The 16947-nt window shown below is 48.1% G+C and overlaps 1 protein-coding gene across 3 annotated transcripts in view; it reads right to left on the bottom strand.

Annotated features, from left to right (window-relative positions):
* grm5b (glutamate receptor, metabotropic 5b) overlaps nt 1–16947 on the bottom strand; it is a 966940-nt gene that overhangs the window by 6125 nt on the left and 943868 nt on the right. The gene's annotated exons all lie outside the window — the stretch shown is intronic.

The following is a 16947-nucleotide window of genomic DNA, read 5'->3' as shown; positions in this document are numbered from 1 at the left end:
GAGATTCAAAAGATAAAGAAGAATTTTAGTGGTGAAAATCCATTTTCAGTCCTTTTGTTTACAAAATGAATCATGGCTTTGCTATGTTTTGTTTTAATTCTTCTCTGGGTTAGCAGGGATAACGCTTTCTTTCTTTGGCCACAATGCTAAAGGTTTCTATATCTTCAATTCACCCGCTAAGGACCTCAAGGTAGTCATCTCTAAATTGCTCCCAGTGTCACATGCTGGTGAGTGTGGAAATGGCTGCAGAGATGGTGTAGGAGAGGGTGTTAGGTTCCTGGGGCATTGGGACTCGTGGGGGAGGTGGCACCTGTACAAGCCAGGCAGCTTGCACCAAAAATGCATCCAGCCCAATATCTTGGCAGTGAGCTTTGCTAGTGCTTTTGGGGAGAGTTTAACTTAGCTTGGCAGAGATGTGGGACCGGAGTATAAATGCAGATAGAAAAGAAACAGTTGAAAAATGAAGGCAAAACGTTAGCAAGTGAATATAACAGGTCCAGGAAACAAAAGCTACTAAAATTGACAACAAAGGAATTGTTCGGTAATTAGTCATATGTAATTCAATGCAATCACTGCTTTGACGATGGGTGATATGCTAGAAGGAGCATCAAAAGAGACAATGGGGGTGATTTTCAGCCCGCATTCGCTGGAGGAGAGAACGGCAATATGGGCAGAAAATACTGCGAGAGTTTCGCACCGGCGAGATCGTGTTTCCCGATTCTCCACGCCCCTCGCCGGTGACATCACGAGGTTCACACCCACAAAGGACAAGAACCTCATTTTAAAGTTTTGGAATATATTTTCATACAATTGCCCATTCCACCCCACCACATAACCCCCCTCAGGCAATATTCATGACTTGCTGACATGACATCAAGTCGGCGAGGTTTACAATAACTATTTCAAAACGTGATTCAGTAGAAGGGATTCCTCCAGGGGTGAAAAGGTAAGTAAAACGCCCAGGGGAAGAGGGACATGCCCGGGTAGTGCCCTGGCACTGCCCCTGACACTACACCTTGGCGCAGTGCCAACCTGCGCCGGGGCAGTGCTGGGGACAGGCCCTCTGGGAAGCCACGTGGTGGCGAGGGGGTGGGTTGTCGTTATGCATGGTGTGGGGGAGAGCATCAAGGGGTCATTTAGTGGGGAGCTTGCAGGCAGAAGGGGAGGGGAGGCAGTGCAAGTACTTCCACAGTGGGTTGGGGGGGAGGGGCGAGGAGAACCCAATGATTGTTGGGTCGGGGGGAGACAGCCTGATGAGTGTGGGGTTGGGGGTAGTTGGGGTGGTGAGAGCCCGATGACTGTGGTGGGAGGGGGGGGGGGATGACAGAGAGCACGCTGAATATGCTGGGGGGAGGGGGTGGAAGCCCGATGAATGTGGGAGGGGGAGCCTGATGATTGGAATGAAATGAAAACTGGCCTGTGCAGCTGGAAAGTTACACACCGGTTTTCAATCAGTCTGAAACTGTGAGAGTATATGGTAAGATTCTGCCCAATATGTATTGAACTGAGAAACAAAAAAGAGGTAATCACACTGCCTAGAGGATACACTAGACCCCTGAACAGTCACAGGGAGATAAAAGAGTAAATATGTAGGCAAATTGTTGAGAAGTGCAGGGTCAAAAATCACTGGATCAGAATCTTGAAACTCCATCCCTTACATCACATGGACTGCAGTGGTTCAAGAAAACAGCTCACCACAACCTTCTCAAGGGCAATTAGGGTTGGGTAATAAAAGCTGACCTAGCCAGCAACACCCACATCCCGTGAAAGAATTCAATAGTACAGGATTTCAGCTACCCTAATATTATAAAATCATAGAATGGCTACAGCACAGAAGGAGGCCATTGTCGCGCCCATGCCTTCTTTCTGCAAGAGCAACTCAGTTAGTCCACTCCCTCATCCTTTCCCACTAGACCTGAAATTATTTTCTCTTCAGATACTTAGCCGCTCCCTTTCTGAAAGGCCCAATTGAATCTGCCTCCAACACACCCTCAGGTGCATTGCAGAATCGAACCACTCGCTGCATGAAAAGAGTTTCCTCATGTTGCCATTGATTCTTTTGCCAACCACCAGTAAAGTCAGTGTCCTGTGGTTTTTGACGATTTTCACTCCATTTACCCAAGAAAAACCTATCAGGAAAAGTGGTGGTCCTAGTATTGATCCCTGGGGAACCCCACTGTATACCTTCCTCCAGTTTGAAAAAACAATAATCTACCCCTACTCTCTGTTTCCTGTCAGTCAATCAACTTTGTATTCTGTCACTTTCCCTGTCAGTCCATGAGCTTCAATTTATGCAGAATTGCCACTTCATGGGCAAAATTCTCCGCAATCAGCGCGATGTCCGCCGACCGGTGCCAAAAACGGTGCAAATCAGTCCGGCATCGCACCGCCCCAAAGGTGCGGAATGCTCCGCATCTTGAGCGGCCGAGCCCTCACCTTGAGGGGCTAGGCCCGCGCCGGACTGATTTTCGCCCCGCCAGCTGGCGGGAAAGGCCTTTGGTGCCCCACCAGCTGGCGCGAAACTGACTTTGCCGGGCGGCGCGTTTTTTTTAAATGAAGGCAGGAATAGCCTGAGTAATGACAGGCCAGCCAGCCTAACCTCGATGGGATGCAAATTATAGAAAAAAAAATCAGAAACAATATGAATCTCCATTTAGGAAGACACAGATTAAACAAAGACAGAGATTTGTTAAAGAAAGATTGTGTCTGACTAACCTGATTGAATTTTTTGAGGAGGTAACAAGGAGGGTTGATTTAGTGGGTGTGTTTGGAGCAGTCTGCATGGATTTTACCAAAACGTTTTACAAGGTTCCACATGGTAGACTGGTCAGAAATTTAAAAGCTTATGGGATCTGAGGAAAAGTGGCAAACTGATAGGAAACAAAGGATTATGGTCGACTTTTTTTTTTGTGACTGGAAGGCTGTATCTAATATGATTCTGCTGGGCTCATTATTGAGTTCATGCTGTTTGTGATGTATATAGATGATGGAGGGGTTCATGATTATGAAGTTTGCAGATAATACAACAATTGATTATGTGATTGAAAGTGAGGAAGAAGCAAACGAGTGCAGGAAGATATCAATGGTCACAAAAATGACAAATGGAAATTGGTCCAAAGAATTTGAAGTAATATGTCTTGGGAGATCAAAAAAGTCAAGGTCATACACAATAAAGGTGGGATTCTGAGAAATGTAGGGGAACAGAAGAGCCTTGGACTGCATGTTCAATGATTCCTGAATGTAGCAGGACAGATGCTTCCCTTTATTGGCAGGGGCCTAGAATATGAGAACTGGGATGTCATGCTAGAACCAGTTAAACCACAGCTAGAGTACTGCATACAGTTCTTGTCGCTGAATTATAAGGAGGTTTTGAGTGTACTAGAGAGGCTGTCTCTTTGTTCCCAAGAGCTGCCAGACTGTTAAACAAACTACAGTTAGGAAAACAGCAGCTCCCTGAGTTAATGGATCCCTGCAGAGCTATATAAATAAACAATCTTAATCCTCCCTTTGAAACTGCCTGGACCTGACAATAAGACAGCTTGTAAAAGACAATAGTCCATGAAATTGAATGCAGACAATGCAGTTCAAAGCTCTTAGGCTTCTACATTTGCAGAGAGACTTCAATACTTTAAAGGGCAATCAAACTGACAGTCTAAAAACACATCAAAGGTTTCCACCACATTAAAGGGAATACTTTTACTTGCCTCTCATAGATCTTTGAGCTTGGCATACTGACAGACTGTAGAAAGGATTAGGGGTACAGATGGGAAGACTTTTAATTTATTATCACAGAACTGTATTTTTGAGATATTGACAGACGGTTTAAGTGGTTTAAAGGCTGCAGATGGAAAGAGTAGCCAAATGACCCCTATCCCAGGAAAGCCCCCTGGCCTGAGCTCCTCCAGTTCAGCCACAAGACCCCCTGATGCCCAACTCCCATGAAGGACAACCCTCGGCACTCTGGAAACTGTTTATGGGAAGGTACTTACCCCCTTGCCACCACTCTGATTGCCACCGCCAGGTCCCCGTTTCTCAGGACTTGCACCAGTTCACGCCAGTAGGACTTATGGCTCGGCGGGTGGAGAATCCCAGGAGGATGGTTGGTAAATCAGACGTCCAGCCCATAAATTAGGTTCAAATTAGGGTTAATGACCTATTTGCATGTTCTCGCAGGATTTGGACGGGAAGCTCATTAGGGCCATCAGGAACCCTGTCGGGGCCTACGTGGCAGGCTAGGTGAGTCGCAGTGGGTTTCAAGGCCGACGTGAAACCTGTTTTATGCCCGACACCTGAGAAGAAAAAATTGCAAATGGACTTTGACCTGCTCTCCACTGGGACAGCGGTGCACCGGGAAATCAGTATACCGGGAAAACAGTGCACGGGGAAATCAGTGCACGGGGAAATCAGTGCACCGAGAAAACAGCGCACCGGGAAAATGGCGCACCGGGAAAACAGCGCACTGGGAAGACAGTACACTGGGAAAACAGTGCACTGGGAAATCAGTGCACCAGGAAAACAGTGCACTGGGAAAACAGTGCACCGGGAAAATAGTGCACCTGGAAAACAGTGCACCGGGAAAATAGTGCATCTGGAAAACAGTGCACCGGGAAAATAGTGCACCAGCTCCGCCATGAATATGTGAATATGGAGACAAAGCCAACCGCGTGTAGGCTCACCAGCTGAGAAAGCAGGCAGCCATGCAGACAGCCATAAGGGAAATAGCTCAGGTTAAAGACAGAAGCGGTAGGTTAGTCGCTGCGCAAGAAAGGATCAACAGAGCCATCGCAACCTTCTGCTGAGGGCTGTAAACCTCCAAGCCCCCGGGGAGGGTGACTCGAAGATGAAGCAGTTCCTCGACAGACTGGACAAGCTGGTCATGAGGGGAGGTAAGAGACAGGGCCTAGAAGCACTACTAGAACCGGGGAAGTCATGGAGAGCATCAACTCCGTGCAGGCGGGGAAAGCACATGGACCAAATGGATTCCTGGCGGACTTCTGTAAAAAACCCATGGCAGCAGTGGCCCCGCACTTGCGGGAGATGTTTGCAGACTCACTAGTTAGGGGCACCCTGCCACTAACACTGGCTCAATATCGCTGATATCTCAAAAAGGACAAAGACCCAACGGAGTGCAGGTCCTCCAGACCCATCTCTCTATCTAACGTAGACGCAAAGATCCTGGCGAAGGCATTGGCGAGGGGGCTATAAATCTGCATATCAGAGGTAATCACGGAGGACCAGATGGGCTTTGTCAAGGGCAGGCAGCTAACATCGACCATCAGGCGCCTGCTAAACGTGATAATCACCTCACCCGGGGAGAGAAGACCAGAAGTGATAATCTCCCTGGAGGCAGAAAAGGCCTTCGACACAGTTGAATGGAAGTACCTCCTAGAGGTACTGGAAAGGTTAGGATTTGGGCCAGGGTTCACCTCCTGTTTGAACTACTGCACAGCGCTCCCATAGTCAGTGTACGGACAAGCACCGAGGTATCCATAGAGGCGACAGAGAGCATTGAGTCTCACTGCATGCGGATGACCTGCTTTTCTACATCTCAAACCCTCGGAGCAGCATGGAAGTGATAATGAAACTCCTAAAGGAGTTCGGAGCCGTCTCAGGTTACAAACTTAACCTGAGCAAGAGCGAGATCTTCCCTGTGAACCCACAGGTGGGAGGGACAGAGCTGGAGGGACTGCTGTTTAAGCAAGCCCAAACCAAATTCGGCTCCCAGGGGATCCAAATCGCCCACAACTGGAAAATAATCTTCAAATGGGACCTGACGAGTTTGTTGGAGGAAGTCTAAAAGGACTTGCAAGAAATCAGGAGCACTCCTACTCTCCCTCGCAAGGGAATACAGACGATAAAGGTGAACGTGCTGCCCAGGTTCCTCTTCCTGTTCAGATCTCTCCCGATCGACATCCTCAAGGCCTTTTTCAACATAGTTGACAAATAATCAGGGCTTTTGTGTGGGGGAGGTGGGGAGGGGGAAAGCCCGAGAATGCAAAAGAAGGTCCTACAAAGGAGGAGAAATATGGGAGGCCTGTCCCTCCTGAAGCTACAGTTCTACCACAGGGTGTCAATCGCAGAAAGAGTTGGGGGATGGGTTAGGGAACCGGGAGCAGAGTGGGTGAAGATGGAGGAAAGTTCCTGCATAGGGACATCCCTCCAAGTCCTAGCGACAGCCGCTGCATAATTCGCCCCACCACCTGCGCCCTCCCCATCCCCGCCGCACCAAAGATCCATGGATATTTAATGGTCATATTCTTTTATATCGAGCAGAGGAAGTGAGGAACACAAAAGTTGCAAAATAGTCCACTGTGCCATGAAGATTTAGGTTTTTGACAGAATAACTCAGACTTTCAGGCACATGAGAGATCGGAGGGATTTTACTCGATTGGTTGGCTAGTTACCAATCGATTGGCCAAAGACTGCGGGTGGGATTTTCCTTTTGGGAAACTATGCGTGGGAATCTCCGGTCTGCTAGCCGCGTTTCTCGGCGTGGCGCGCCTCCTCTGGAAATCCGCGGGCGTGGGTGCGCTGCCGGCGGGGCAGAGGATCCTACCGATGGTGAATTCCGGCGAAGGATACTATTTACAATCCCCCTGGGAGCACAAGTCAGCAAGCAACTCTCTATTCCTTGCCATGCAAATTTATGCATGGCGTGGAATACGAGGCATTGCTGAGGGAATCCCACAATTGGACCATCATTTTGAGTGGGTGGCCCGATAGTGAGGTCCCGCGATCGGCCACACCCTGTACCCCGCCCAGCAAAGCAGCCCCAAACCCCCTCTGCCACAGGGGACCTGACCTGCCCCCTGACCCAGGGACTCCTGTAATAGGGAGACCCCCCCAGGCACCCCTGCAATAGGGAGACTCCCACAGGGAGTCTTGTAATAGGGAGGCCACCCTCAGGGACCGCTATGATAGGGAGAGTCCCACAGGGACCCCTGCAATGGGGGACCCCCCACAGGGACTCTTGTAATAGGGAGACCCCACACAGGGACCCCTGCAATGGGGAGACCCCCACAGGGACTCTTGTAATAGGGAGGCCACCCTCAGGGACCACTGTGATAGGGAGAGTCCCACAGGGACCCCCCACAGGGACTCTTGTAATAGGGAGACCCCGCATAGGGACCCTCTGCCTCAAGGGACCCCATCCCCCAGGGACCCCAACAAAGACTCTTCCCCCCCCCCCCTCCCCTCAGAAAAGGGAACCCTGTCTGGAAGTTGGAAGGCAGTCTGGACAGGGGCAGTGAGAAGAATTACAACTGTAACATTTACCTTGAAGCTCCACATGTCCATTGCTGTGACCTGCCTCTGGTTCCCAAAGATCCATTAGCTGCATGCTGACCACTAAGTGCATTCAAATCACCGAAATCTGATTGCATTGCATTTACCTCTCTTTGATGTGGTCAATGTAAACATTGGGGTTTCACTACTGAGGCCACTGAACCCTGAATGGAGATATGAATCAAAGTTGCAGATGGTTTGTAGAAGCTGTCAATCACAGACCACTACTAGAAAGCTATGAGTGGTATGCATATAATGGATCTATGGGGTCAGATGTGACCTGCAGTTGTGACCTACAGTTGTTCTCCTGCTCTCTAGCTTCCATACAGGGGCTTCTTTTGGCAGGGATCCCTGGTACAGGGATCCCTGGGGTCCCCTTATTACAGGGTCCCTGGGGTATTCCCCTCTACTACAAGGGTCCCTGAGTGGGCCCTATTGTTGGGGCCCCTGGGGGGTCCCCATATTACAGGGGTCCTGGAAGGGGCCTATTACTGGGGTCCCTCGGGAGGCCCTATTGCAGGGGTTCCTTGGGGTCTCCCTATTACAGGGATCCCTGGGGGAGGGCATGGGGGGTCTAGTAGAGGGGGGTGGATAGGCTGCGCATTGTGGGGGGAGGTGCCCTCAGTTGGGCTCGATTGCTGTCTACCAGCATGGCCCTGGCATGATGGACTTCACGGTGTGCCAAGGGGATAACTCCTTGGGGGGGTGGGGTTATCCCCTTGGCACACCATGAGGTCCATCACGCCGGAGTCACGCTGGTAGTGACCATAAGTGATCCGTGCTCTCATGATTCCTGAACACATGGTCCAGAGAATCACAAAGGGCCGGAGCGTAGGATCCGGGCCTGCTAAGTACAAATGAGTCATTGAGACCCATTTGCATTCATTTCCATCCCCCGCCGGTATGTGGTTGTGGACCTCATTCCTGCCGCCAGCAGTGGGGGGGGGGGGGGGGGGGGGGGGAGGAGGGTCGGGGGGGTCGGAGCATCGCCATTGAATCGGTGGCCGGCATCAATTTTGATTTTGGCCCTATGCCCGATTCTCCCTCTCGTCGGGAACAACGCGATCCGGGTGTCCCGGGAGGGAGAACCCCACCCTGTATTCTGCCCGGCGGCAGACAGTGATTGGGTCAGTCAAGTGGGAGGTTTTCAGAGAACCTAGAAAAATCAGAATGTGCCTGGCTGCTGAGAGAGGAAGCTGTGAGTTGTCCCCTCTCTCGCTCTCGCTCTCTTTTTCTCAAAAAAAAGTTCCTGCCTGCTGGTTTCTGAATCTGCAGAAAAGTCTTGAGATCCTGATGAATCTAGTGAAAACCATTACAGACTGAAAGCAGGAACACCCAACTGAAGGCCTAGACTAAACAATGTACTGGAAGATGTCCATCTGAAAGAGACACTTTTAACCTTTCATTTTTAGTGATATTTTCTTTATCCCCTCTGTCTTTGCCTGTCTTGTGTGAGTGAACGAGCCGGGGTGGGGGGAGTTCAGAATTAGATAATAGTTGCCCAGTTGTATTTGCTACTTATTTAATTATAGTTATTGTTATTAATAAAAATTAATTGTGTTTAAATTTACAAATCCGGTGACTGTAGTTTTGGGTAGTCGAAGACTAAAGACTTTGGATGTTTTCTAAGAATTAACTGTTAATTTCAATTCTGTTGTGACTCCCGGTGAAGCGGGACTGGAATTGACCGCGCACTAATCTCGGGTGTCATAACAATGTGGATCAATGGAGACATTTTCTGTTGGTTGGAGTCATGCCCAACACAAAGAAAGATGGCTTTCGTTATTGGCGATCAATCAGCTCACACCTAGGACATTGCTGAATCCCTTTGGGCAATACCTAGGCCCAATTACCTTCATCTTCTGCAGACAATGTTCACTGGAACTATGACTTAATCCTCTCAGGGGAGACCTGCCCGCTGGGAATGCACAAAAAATGTGCACAGCATATGCTTGAATTTCTACTACAAGTTCCTGACAGCCAAGGTTGCGGGTGGCAAGTGTGAAGTTGGGAAATGGTGCATGAAAATAATTTAAATTTATTTAATGCTACACCAAATGTGGAAATTGAATGTTATTTATGTTGCCTGGTTGCATCCCTGTTGTTGACAACATTCTAATGATTCGAGTCCCTTGTTTGAGGTCTTGAAAGGGAGAGGGTTTAGGAGCTAGGATGTGTGAGGCTTAAGCAGAAGGTTGTAGTGAACTGATATACAGAAATTTTATGGACTTAGGTTTGCAATTACTGAAACCAAGAAACAATGGGCTGAATTTTGTACTCCAACCCCAGTGTCAAAGTCAGGGGCAAGATGACAGCCAGTTCACACTACAGACATTTATCGGGTGTCAAGCCATTAAGTGGCTTGAGCTTAGACTTCTGCTCCCATCAGAAAGGAAATCCTAGGCGGGATTCTCCGGCCTTCCAGCCGTGTGTTTCTCGGCAGCAGGAGGTGGCGTACCGTTCGTTGGTGGCGGAATTCTCTCTCCCGCTGCTGTCAATGGGAATTCCCATTGCAGCCATTCGATGCCACCCTGAAACCTGGGGTGGGGGAAACCCGTGGTGGGAATGCTTTACCGGTGGGACCAGAGAATCCCGCTGCCAGCAAACGGCCTCGAATTCCCCATCTCTGAGATCTGCCGGCCAAACAAATGGCCCGAAGCTCTCTGGTCCTATCAGCACCACTGAGGGCAGAAGTCCTACATGGAAGTGCATTGCTATGGAGCTAGACTTAATGTTGTGTCTGGGGTCTCCCTAGGCTGACAGGCCCTGACAGGGGGGGGGGGGGGGGGGGCGGGGGGGGGAGTGGTTGGCTGATCAGAGATATGGGAGAATGGGGTAGTCAGGGCAGGTTGGGAAGAAGCGAAATGGAGGTTGGGAATACCTTGTGGGATCTCTAATTGGCACAGGGAGCCTGAAAAGAAGGCATGCCTCCTCAACTTTGTATGAGCAACAGCCTTCATGTTTCACTGGGCAGACTGGATAGTTGATAGTTGACACTTGACCTCTCTCACCATGTGTAAAATACCTTCAGTGGCAGGAGGCGGCTTTTAAGTGATCATTAATTGAATAATTAAGGGCCTCAATTGTTCATAGGTGAGCAGATGTCCTGTTGCCTCCTTAGCTGCTGACAAATTGAGCAGGAGTTAGGTGCCTGGAACGGTTCCATGAGACTGGTGCCCTATTTTACAGGCCCCACCCACCTACAAAATGCTTCAAGTGGTGGAGGGATGCGGTTCAGCACATGGTGGGGGGGGGGTGAGTTTTTGGCCACATTGTGCCCAACGCAAATCCCACCATGTAGGGAGAATTGCTGAAATGGGATTGTGGCAGGTGCAAATCAATTTCTCATTCTCCTGCCTACTCCAGCTGGCTTGATCAAAAAGGACGAGAAACTGATCTCAACTCATTTACATTCATTTTAATCTCATTAGCGAGATTAAAGTTGAATACAGCAGCCTCCCAGTATTCACCTGCCTTCCCCCCCCCCTTCCCCCTCCAGCTGGAAGTCACCCAGGCATGAATCACTACTTGTCCCTTAAAGTGGAGATCAGGTGCCATGGGCACCGAGGGGGAGCAAGGAGGAGTATGCTCTCTACACTTATCTCCAGGGTGCCGAGGGAGATCCATCAGGGGAGGTGAGGATCGAGAGGGCTCGTTCGGGCTGGAGGGGCTTAGGTCAGTGGTCTTTCCTGGGATGGGGATCATGTGGCAAGTCCTCCCTCTGTTGCTTTGAAAGTTTTTAACCTCTCTTCCAGCACATCAATTTCAAAGAGCTGTTAGTTGTAGTTAAAGGTTTTCCCTCTAATGTGTTGCAAACCTTTGAAGTGCTTTTGATAGTTAATTTCATCCCTTTAACATTTGCAAGCCTAATAGCTTTGAACTGCATTGTTTACATTCATTGTCATGGTCCGTTATCTTTTACAGCCTCTTGGAGACAGGTTCAGGCTATTTTTAAAAATTCATTATTGGGATGTGGGCGTCGCTGGCTGGGCCCCGATTTGTATTGCGCCTACCCACCCAATGGGAATCGCACTTCCCACTGGACATGCCACTTAAGGGTGCAATCGAACAGCCTGATCGTGTCCAACCCGGTGTCGTGACAAAGCTGACTGGCGAGATTTGCAACACTTAGAATGCCTTGGGAGATCTAATGAGATCTCACGAGATGTCGGGATCTGGATCTCGCCCTCTTTGGGAGAGATCCAGATTAACATATTTAAGTGAGCCATTTGGCTCATTTGAACATGTCGTCTCCCAATTCTCCTGAGGCCCAGACTGAACGCCCATGCATAGGAGATCTCTCCTTAGTGCCATTTAGCACTGAGCCAGACAAACGTGGACCAGGTGTAAAGGCACCTGCAGGGATCTCCAAGGTCATTGGAGACCCCTAGGTGGTCAGGGACAGGCCAGGGTGGCACCCTGACTTGCTCTCTGACAATCGGGCACCTTTGCAGTGTCAGGCTGGCACTCTGGTAGCCCTGCCAGGGTGCCCTGGTGGCACCAGTAAGCTGGCAGTGCCAAGATGACCAGATGGCACCAGCAGTGCCAGACGCCGCCCACCTGGGGGCTTCTGATCACCTTGGAGGCCCACCCCGAAGTGCCAGTGCGCCTGGTCCGCGTTTGTGGGCACAGTAATAATTGCTGCTTGGCTAGGGTCTCCTCAGCGAGGCCGATAGATCTGGCCATTCGATCCAGTGTCAGCACGGCTAAATGGGTTCTTAAACTCACTTAACTGTGTGAGACTGAGCCCCGCCCATTGTGGGCAGGATCCAGATCGCGAAATCTCACGAGATCTGGTTAGATCTCAAGAGGTGTAACAGCCGGCGGGAATCCCAGGGGAGGCCTGTAAATCGCATCCCAAGTGTGAGTAAATACTGGAATGTATCTCACAGGAAAAGCCGTTGAAAGAAACACTGTACCAAACCCGCCCAAAATGACATTCAAAATGTTTCCGTTAAATCGCGCCTTGAGTCATTATTGGGACAATTCTGCCCAGTGTTTTGTTGTCAAGTGAGCTTGGTGATTCTTCCACTTACCTCACTATTTCTGTGTTTGAAATGTACCCAATATCATTTCAAATTTAAAATTCACCTAATTAGGTGCTAAGTTAAGTAAAAGCAGCACATCACAAATGAAGGACAAATGCCCTTTGATCTCTGGTATCAGTGATACCTTTCTGCAAACAAAGGTGCAATGTCACCTGGTTTTCTCCAGTATGGAATAGATATGAACTCACAGCAATAAATTGTCATTATATGCACTAAATCAGTCAATTCACTGAAATGCCACACTTATGCAGTAGGGGGTACTGTTACATTAGAAAGTTGGAAATTTCAAGAACAGAAAAGGTCATTGGGCCCAGTCATACGAGTACCAACTATGGATGAAGCTGAAAAGGGGGTTTCCCTTAGAAAGGGCCTCGCCTGACCTCACTGCACAAAGCCAGATTATAACAGAAATCCATTACTGGTTTAACAATCTGTCTTTCCGAGTGTAAAACAGACACACAGAGCAAAACAGAATGCAAAAATAAGACAGGATTTGGTGAGGGATTGACATGGCCTAACTGGCAAGCAGAGAGCATTCTGTTGTCTCCTTGCCGCCAATTTAATAGCACTATTATTCACTGATCCAGGATCGGTGTTATCACAACACCACCTGATCAACTGGTACAATTGTGTTTTTTGGATCATGTTTTAGAATTTTCTATTGTAACAAAATAGATTGCCATGGTTACAAGGAGTATTCCACCACAATATTTCAGAGAATCAGAATCTACATTTGAAAATTCATAATTTCAGAATGATGCAATACCTAAAAATAATTCAGCAAATGTACACTCATGCATGTCCACAGAAGAAATTGCTTTCCCTCACATAATTATTATCCACTTCTGGAATTTAATTTATTGAATGGCTCGATTCTGCAATCAAGGTCCAGACTGAAAGGGGGGAAACTTTGAGATCTTTAAAATAGACAAAGGAATCACAATGCGTGGTTAACCTACAGCTGTTCCTCTCAATGCAGGCAGTTTGCAAACTTTGTGCTACTAATTTAAATGGTAATAGCTTGCAATCCACTGTTAAATGCACTGTTGATTAACTGCAAGCCCCAGCAAGAAGCCCAAGACCATGTGAGGAGGGCACCACTTAAAACTAAACTGTGTTACTCAAAGCCAGACTTTACCCCTTAAAGGCGAGGTGCATTCTGGTTGGAGCGGGTGCTGGAAGTGGCTATGTAAGAGAATCTGACCTGCAGGAAGACTGAGTAATGGTGTAGCAGGGCTTAAAGCGTATTCCAATTTTCTCTAATGCAGTGCAGGAGATTTTTGTGCAAGAGGTGGGCACATGTAGAGATCTCCTCTAATTATAGGGACCAGGAGACACCCCAGATATTATTGAAAAGGCAATGGGATCTTAAAGTGATCAAAAAGTGTGCAGGGTAGTCCTGAGGACCTGGATCAGTGCCACAAGAGGTTTAGTGAACTCACACCACTGATCAAGGTCAGTAAATGCATCCTTACAAGTGAACCACTAGCCTCAGTAACTACTATAAATTTTATAGCCTTCTGGACTGAACATCAACTTCAACAATTTTTGATCATAATTTCGTCCCTATTTTGTTTCCCATTACTCTTGTTTTTTAAAAATAATCCTTTCTTTGCTTTTGGTTGAAAGCCACTCATTATGCTGCCATTCACACCTCCTCGAGACATATCTTGGGCTGGATTCTCCGTCGGCGGGATCCTCCGTTTCGCTGGCAGCGCAGTCACGCCCGCAGATTTCCGGACGGCGTAGGGATGCCCACAATGGGAAACCCCATGGCCGGTTGCCGGGACGGAGGATCCCACTGCCGGTGAGGGCGGGTTCAGCGGGACAGAGCATCCCATCCCTTTTGTTTAATTACTTGTCCCATTTTTTTTGCACCATAAATATTTCTGTCATTTAATCTCTACTACCTATCAGACATATTATTCATTTTACCACCCTCCCCCTTTCACTTGCTCAAAACCAATTTACACTTCTAACTTTTCCTAGTTCTAATGAAAGATCAGAGACCTGAAATGTTCCCTCTGTTTCTCTCTTGAGAGATACTGCCAGATCTGCTGTTTATTTCCAGCATTTTCTCTTTTTAGCCTCACATACTACTCAATTCTTCATACACCCCCTTCACTTCACCTACTAACAATATCAAACATGACTGACATTCATAGCTTCACCTCGCCCTCCTGCACTCGGCACAGCTGAAAGACTCATGCCCATATCTCACAGTTTGCACATACTGGTAAGGATTCAAACACGACAGCCACATTACCCAAAACATTGCACAACACTCACTGACACACTTCCCTCTCTCTTGCGGAACAAGTTGGCAGATGACTAGAGGCAGTAGGAGTTAGGTGGCAGGAAAAAGGCACGACAGCCCTTAAACTCATATAGGAGATGGCACACTCTACCATTGGCGTCGCCAGAACTGAGAATGTGCTGAAGGGAAGAGCTGAAACCATCACAGATTGTAGTCTGCTCATGCCAAACCCTCCTTCATGTACCTCATTTCCCCCTTGACACATAATTGCTTTGACTTATAAGGTGTCCAAGGTATCCGCATACACCTCTTGCTTTCCCCCCCCATCCCCCCCAACATTTCCTTTACCACAGAACCATCTTTGCGTCTTTCTCATGTTAGATACTTAATCTGGCCAGGCTATGGTGGAAACCAAGCGATAAAAGATCAGGAGGACAGTAAAGAAGAAGTGACATCACATGCTCTCACACGTAGCCACAAGTTCAGTTGCTGACACTTTAGAGAATAAATTGAAGTTGAAATCAGAAAATGGTGAGCTGCTGGGCAAAGGACAAAGGTCACACATGTGTCATATGGCAGGATTGCACACTCCTTCTGCTGCAGAGGACTCAGATGAAGAAACTGAAATGTTTTGTGCACTAGCAGGCTTACAAGAAAGCCGAGGGTCACTGGCAAGTAGCACGGAGGGGTCCGGCACCAACTTGGTGCAGGGCTTTACATAGAGCTCATCATCTCCAATATGGAAGAGATGGTGAGCTTATGATAATACTTGTGGGCCCAACCACATTGTAGCATCTAATTATTGACGTATCAGTTTCCATTGCAAGACAATCAGAAGCCACCTACTGGGTATTGCAGTGGAAATTCAAACTGGAGTTATGGAACGTCATCTGGCTGCCACACAAGCTTATCATGTCTGAGGATACCAGTGCTCAAAGGGCCTGTTGGGTGTCACAGCAGTCCAGCAACCTGTCTTCCAATAAATGAATATAATTTTTGAGGCGTAAGTGGTAACGGCAATGCTTTTTATTCATTCATGGGTGGATGCTGCTGGACAGGCCAACATTTATTGTCCAACCCTAGTTGCTCTTTGAAGGTGGTGGTGCGTTGCCTTCTTGAACTGCTGCAGTCCCCGAGGTGTAGGTACACCCACAGTGTTGTTAGGGAGGGAGTTCCAGCATTTTGATCCAGTGACAGTGAAGGGGTGGTGATATATTTCCAAGTCAGGATGGTGTGTGGCTTGGAGGGAAACTTCCAGATGGTGCTGTTCCCATCTATCTGTTGCCCTTGTTCTTCTAGGTGGTAGTGGTCATATGTTTGGAAGCTGCTGCCTAATCAGCCTTAATGAGTTCCTGCAGTGCATCTTGTAGATGGTACACATGGCTGTCATTGTGCATTGGGAGCAGAGGGGGGTGAATGTTTGTGGAAGGGGTAGCACTGAAGCGGGCTGCTTTGTCCTGGATGGTGTTGAGCTTCTTGAGCGTTGTTGGAGCTGCACTCATCCAGGCAAGTGGAGAGTATTCCATTACACTCCAGATTTGTGCCTTGTAGATGGTGGACAGGCTTTGGGGAATCTGGTGGTTAGTTACTCATCACAGGATTCCGACCCTCTGACCTGCTCTTAGCCACAATGTTTATATGGCTGGTCCAGTTTAGTTTCTGGTCAATGGTAACCCTGAGGATATTGATAGTGGAGAATAAGGCTCTGGTGCTCACTCAAGATTTTGTTTTCAAATTATTCTTTTATCAAATGCAGGCTTCACTGGCAAAGGAGCACTTGTTGCCATTCCTAACTGTTCTTGAACTGAATAGCTTGCTAAGTTATTTTAGAGGGCAGTTAAGAGTCAACAACATTTCTGTGGGTCTGGAGTCACATGTAGTCCAAAGCAAGTAAAGACGGCAGATCTCTTTCCCTAAAATACATTCGTGAATCAGATGGCTTTTTTATGACAATCGATGATAGTTTCGTGGTCACCATTACTGGAATTAGCTTTCATTTCAAGATTTTATTCATCAAATTTAAATTCCACAGGAATCCTGAATTCACCCTCCTATTACTGCCTCTCTGTCAGTGTCCTTGTTGCTCACTGTCAGCCAGACATCCCAGACTGCTGCTGCCCATGTTGAGAAGCTGGGATTTCTAGGACAAGAGCTGATTAATGTCATCCTGCAAGGCCAGCTGTAATCTCCCCAATAGATTTCAGCAGCCTTCCATCATCTGTGCTGCAGTCTTCAGGATAACATTGCATCAAAGCAATGGAACTCACTGCCGGAGGAGGTGGTGGAAGCAGGAACGATAGTGACGTTTAAGGGGCATCTTGACAAATACATGAATAGGATGGGAATAGAGGGATACGG

This window comes from Scyliorhinus torazame, chromosome 15, assembly GCF_047496885.1.
Source record: "Scyliorhinus torazame isolate Kashiwa2021f chromosome 15, sScyTor2.1, whole genome shotgun sequence".
Lineage (NCBI taxonomy): Eukaryota > Metazoa > Chordata > Chondrichthyes > Carcharhiniformes > Scyliorhinidae > Scyliorhinus > Scyliorhinus torazame.
The sequence above is the reverse complement of the archived record's forward strand: the minus strand, read 5'-3'. Positions and strand labels throughout refer to the sequence as shown.